General features: G+C 49.7%; 3 pseudogenes; 2 read left to right on the forward strand and 1 right to left on the reverse strand.

Annotated features, from left to right (window-relative positions):
* Positions 1-202: 202 nt before the first annotated feature.
* LOC102421628 lies at positions 203-3224 on the forward strand (annotated as a pseudogene).
* Positions 3225-3256: 32 nt separating this feature from the next.
* LOC102421943 lies at positions 3257-4818 on the reverse strand (annotated as a pseudogene).
* On the forward strand, positions 4817-5455 carry LOC102422241 (annotated as a pseudogene).
* Positions 5456-5713: the final 258 nt, after the last annotated feature.

A 5713-nucleotide genomic window follows, 5' to 3' on the forward strand; every position in this document is an offset into this window, starting at 1 on the left:
GGTTCCCCCCTGAGTTTGGGCTGATTGGCATGGTGTGTCGAGGAGATGTGGGCCTGATGGCTTGGAGGCATTCTTATTGACTGAACAAGACAGTCAAGATTCCTTGCCTTCATGGAGCTTACAGTCTAGTGGGGTGACTCACAACATTAATGAAACAAATAAGGTAATTCATATGGGTGATTTCTTCTGAGCTCATACAGAAGTGGTCTCACATCTGAAACATGGCTACCAATTGGCTGGGCAGTATTGTGTCCCTCAACTGTGGAGATAGCTTGGGTGTCTATCAGGGAAGAGTATCAGTAGTCAATCATGTCAGCCAGACCATTTGTCTCTCGGCCTTTCCACAATGGAGTGAAGTGCCTTGTGCCAGAATTCACCTTCAGTGCAGGTGACATTATGGAGTTAAAATTTCTGGAGATACCAGGTCCTGGAGAAAACCAACATTTTGGAGACCTTCATAAGACAGAATTAGGCCCTTCTGTTATTGGGTACCAAGTGGGTATCAATCAGAATGGCACAGGTAGGTTGGTCAAGAAGCTAACCTCTTCTAGCTGTGCCCCTCAAAACATCCCTAAGAGAACAGATGTGAAGAGCCAGGATGCTGCCATTTCCTTGCAGCAGCAGCTGTGTTCCAAGAGCTATGTGGACAGGCACATGGAGCCTTTGAGTCAGTCCAAAAGTTTCTGTCATTGGCACAACTCCTGGTCATCTAACAGCAGGCACTCAAATCAGGCAACTCCAAAGAAAAATTGTTTAAAGCGTGGCCAAATGAAGAATAAAGACGATGGGTGCTTTGGGGATGATATTGAAGAGATCCCAGACACAGATTTTGATTTTGAAGGGAACCTTACCCTATTTGACAAAGTATCTGTGTTTGAGGAGATTGATACATTTGGGAGGAAAAGTGGTACCCATTCCAGGGGTATCCCAAATGAAAGGCCTACTCACTACCGTCACGATGAGAATATCCTGGAGTCAGAGCCCATAGTCTACGCACGGATCACAGTGCCCCACAATGTGAGCAAGGAGTTCTGCATAGACTCTGGCTTGCTTGTCCCAAGTGTTTCCTATGAGCTACATAAAAAGCTGTTATCTGTGGCTGAAAAGCATGGGTTGACTCTGGAGTAGAGACTGGAGATGACAGGCATGTCAGCCAGTCAGATGTCACTTGACTCTACTCGGAGGACCCAACAGGTTGAATCCCAAAAATGTTCACCAGAAGCCTACAGTGGCTTTGCTATGTGGGCCCCATGTGAAGGGGGCTCAGGGTGTCAGCTGTGGAAGACACCTAGCCAACCATGATGTCCAGGTGACCTTCTTCCTGCCCAACTTTGTCAAGATGCTTGAGTCCATCACCAACGAGCTGTCTCTCTTCAGCAAGACCCAAGACCAACAAGTGTCTAGTCTCAAAGATCTGCTCACTAGTGGACCTGGTGATCAACTGACTGGATTGTCCCGAGAACGCCTTCTTGTGGTATCAGCCCTGGTACAAGGCAGCTGTGGCTTGGGCCAACCAGAACTGGGCACCAGTACTCAGCATAGATCCTCCAGTGCATGAAGTCGAACAGGGCATTGATGCCAAGTGGTCACTGGCTCTGGGACTGCCTCTCCCAGTGGGAGAGCATGCGGGCTGTGTCTGTTTGTGCAACATTGGCATTCCCCATCAGGTGTTCTAGGAGGTGGGGATCAACTACCACTCACCCTTTGGCTGCAAGTTTGTAATCCCACTACACTCTGCCCAGAGCAGCGGTTCTCAACCTGTGGGCCGCAACCCCTTTGGTGGTCGAACGACCCTTTCACAGGGGTTGCCTAAGACCATCCTGCATATCAGATATTTACATTACGATTCATAACAGTAGCAAAATTATATTTATGAAGTAGCAACGAAAATAATTTGATGGTTGGGGTCACAACATGAGGAACTGTATTTAAAGGGCCAGAAGGTTGAGAACCACTGGATTAGAGGGACTCTGGGCAGGCCAGACCCGATAGTTCCCTGCTGCTCCTGACACTGAACTTCACAATGAATACCTTAAGAGGATGTGAAGCTTCATGGACCTTATTGTTAATTTTTTTCTCTTTCGGGTTTGTTTCTTCTGTGAGAGGACAGGTCATATATATTTTTTTATTTTTGAGAACAACAAAAAAAATCAACATCTCGGGCACTTTTTTGGGGGGGATGGCAAATTTTGGTCCCCCTCACTAACAAAGTAGCTGGGATAGAGATGTTCAATAAACATACATATGAAGGCTGTCATTAATGAGCCATTAAGTTAGGTTGCTTGGAAAATATGGACAGTGCACCCTGAAAGAGTTTATGTTATGGTAGAGAAAACTTGAGAAATGCAAAATAACTAATGCTACTAGGCCAGAAGCAGCAGTGTCATCAGAGGCAATAAGCTGTTTGACCAGGTCAAAAAGGAAGAGATGGCTTCTGATTGGGTGGGGTTGAGAGATTAAAATACTAGAACAGTGATTTTCAACCTTTGTCATGTCATGGCACACACAGACTAACTACTAAAATTCTGTGGCACACCAAAATATATTTTTTGCTGATCTGACATAAAAAAATAGGTATAATTTTTATTCATTCACACTGGATAGCTATTGTGTTGGCTGTTGTCATTTTTTAAGTTGGCAGTCTAAGGGAAAAGAGGTCAGTGCTTCTCACTAAATTGTCAGTTATTGCATGTTTTATAATTTTTTTCCATGGACATGGCCTTTATTGGGGGTTGTTGGGGGAAGAGAGGGAGGAACTAGGACTGGTGGATATATAGGGGTAGGGGGTTTCTCAACTTTTTAGTTTAGTGCATGTTGCCTGGAGGTTAGGAGGAGTGAGAACAGCTGTAGAAGTGAGAGAAGAGGAAAAGGGAAGGTCATGGAATGGACACTTTCCTCAGGGAATGAAGCCAGGACCAGGATACGGGGACTGGTGGTGGAGAGGGAAGGCACCCTTCATATACTGACACTCAACCGTGGTCACTGCCTGATGGCAGCTCTCCCCCACCCCCACACACCCTACCACCCTTCCCAGCTCCAGGCCCAGATGCCTACCCTGCTAGCTCCCTCAAATTTCTGTGAAGAGGACGGGATGAGGATGTGGCAGTGGTGGCACCCTCTGCCTCTGGGTCTCTTGCCCAGGAGAATTGCTCACTCAGCCTGCCCTAAAGTCCCAGCCAGAGTCAGGAGGTCAGGAAGCCAGGGAGCAGGCAGGGGAAGAATGATGCCCTTCGCTACTCCTCCTGACACTGGCTTCTCACATGAGGTTGCAACTCTTAGCTCAGTCCTTGTGTATCTTGCCTTTCTTTTGGTTCCACTGGTCGGGCAGATAGACGCAGTCCCCAGCGTGAGTCGGTAAGGGTGGCCACTGTGTGCACGTGGAAGACATCCTGTCACTGCACTCAGAAGGCTAGGAGGAGCACTCTACCTAGGACATGGCCCCTAGCTGCGTGGCTGGCTAGCACAGTGCCCTGCTCATGTGTAACCGGGATACGCTGCCGTTTGGACAGCTCCCGCAGTGTGGCCAGATGGGTCGCATGTCCAGTCTACAGCCAACCAGCACACCTCGGCACTGGCGCAAAACTCCTGAGTCTCCCTTTGCCACTTCTTGTGCACACTGTCCAGTATCTGTGGTGCACTGATGTCGAAACAGATGAGCACAGTGTCTGAATTAAGATAGGTCAGGGGCTGGACATTATCAAAGTAAGAGGCACCGGAAGTGTCCCACATGTTGGGGACGCTTGTCTGTGTCAAAGTGCGCAGTGTAGTTCTCAAACATGGCGGGTACGTCATTCGCCGAATCGGTGCCTTGGCGAGCACCTGAAGCAGCACTCTCCGCTTCCGTTCCTCCCCACCCCACGATCTGGCAAGGGCCCCTCTACACCTCCATGTCCCTGGTTCCCTGTGGCCTCTTCCCTAGCTGTGGCTCCTGCAGCCACGGGGACCCTCATAAAGCCCTGACCCCGGGCCTCAGCGGCAGCCGTGCCCCACCCCCAGCCCAGAAAAATCCTTAAAGGCGCTCCAGTGTTCTTTCTGCGACACCCTTTGAAAATCGCTGTACTAGAAGATAACTTAAAATATTATAGATTTTGGAGTCATTTGTTTATCATTTAATAAACATCACCCGAGAACCTACTGTGTGTCTGACACTGTTCTAGGCTCATTCGGGGACAAACCAGCTGGAAAACGTATGTGAGTACTAATTGTAGTTGCGGGCTTCTTTGTGAAAATCGAAGGGGGTCAAACTATGCATTTAGTACATCCTATTCAACAGTGTTATTTCCCTTTCCTCTCCATGTCCTGAGCTCCACTGGTTTTCATATGTGAACATTGTAGGTGCAGCAAAAATGGTACTAGTGGATCAGTCCTCCACAATGAAACACACCTGCAAAATTCCCTGTTCAGGAAATCATGCAATTAAGAAAATCCCGACAGTGAAGGCTGTAGGTATTCCCAGATTAAAGTTATTGAGAAAGGAAATGTGCCCGTGCCCGTGGGTAGTCCTACGAGGAGCTTGGGCTTCTGCCAGATGCACAAAGCAGTTGCGCGCATGCCCGTGGGGTGGGCCTTCTTAAGACCGTTGGAGGTGTGTGTGGGGGAGGGGCGCTGGGAGAGACACGCCGGCTCTGGGCCTGCGTGGAGGGGAGGGGGGGCGCTCTGGCACCTGCTTAAGCGCCTGCGCCACAGCCTGCGCCACAGAAGCCGTTGGGTCCTGGCCTGGCGTGGGTCGTTGCTGCGTGTCCTGCAACTGTAAGAAGCTGCCGTTACGTTACTCCAACTGCCGCTACTATCACCGCTGCCGCTGCCACCACCCACCATGGCTGCCGGGAACCTCGGCCACCACCTTCCTGGTGAGGACAGTATGGCCGAGGCCAAATCGCAGCTGCGGCTGGCCATTGTGTGCTCCAGCAACCAGAACCGGAGCATGGAGGCCCACCGCTTGCTTAGGAGACGGGGATTCCTCCGCGTCCGGTCCTTTGGCACAGGGACTTACGTGAGGCTTCCGGGACCAAATCCCAACAAGCCCAACGTGTATGATTTCCAAACTACCTATGAGCAGATGTACGAAGATCTCGTTCGGAAAGACAAAGATCTCTACACGCAGAACGGCATTTTGAGCATGCTGCAGAGAAACAAGCGAATCAAGCCCCGGCCGGAAAGGTTCCAGAACTGCCAAGATGTATTCGACCTGATCCTCACCTGCGAAGAGAGAGTGTACAACCGGGTGGTGAGGGAGCTGAATGCCAGGCAGAAGGTGACCTGCCAGCCGGTGCATGTGATCAACGTGGATATCCAGGACGACGACAACGAAGCCATATTGGGGTCGTTCCTCTTCTGTGAGCTGTGCCATTGCATTCTCCTCGTGGATAACATGGAGGACGACCTGGTGGATCTGTTGAAGGATTTCAAGGAGATCTTAGGCCTGCCCTTTCTGCACTCCGTCTGCTTCTACTGACCGGCTGACCAGGTGCGTTTCCCGAAGCCATTGGCGCTTTCTCGTTAGTACCTTTCCCTGCCCCTCACTGGCTTTCACTTTGAGGGCTTCTGTCGGTGGGTGCGTAGTGGGATTCGGATAAACTGTACGGACGGGACGAGATGACATACATAAGTGCAGATTAACAACAAAGCTTTTTTAACCCCACTTGTGAGTGGGATATTGTTTTTGAAGTTTATAAAGAAAGTTGTTTACTTTTTCGGTTTATAGAACATTTTC

Source organism: Myotis lucifugus, unplaced genomic scaffold (genome assembly GCF_000147115.1).
Source record: "Myotis lucifugus unplaced genomic scaffold, Myoluc2.0 scaffold_13, whole genome shotgun sequence".
Taxonomy (NCBI): Eukaryota; Metazoa; Chordata; class Mammalia; order Chiroptera; family Vespertilionidae; genus Myotis; species Myotis lucifugus.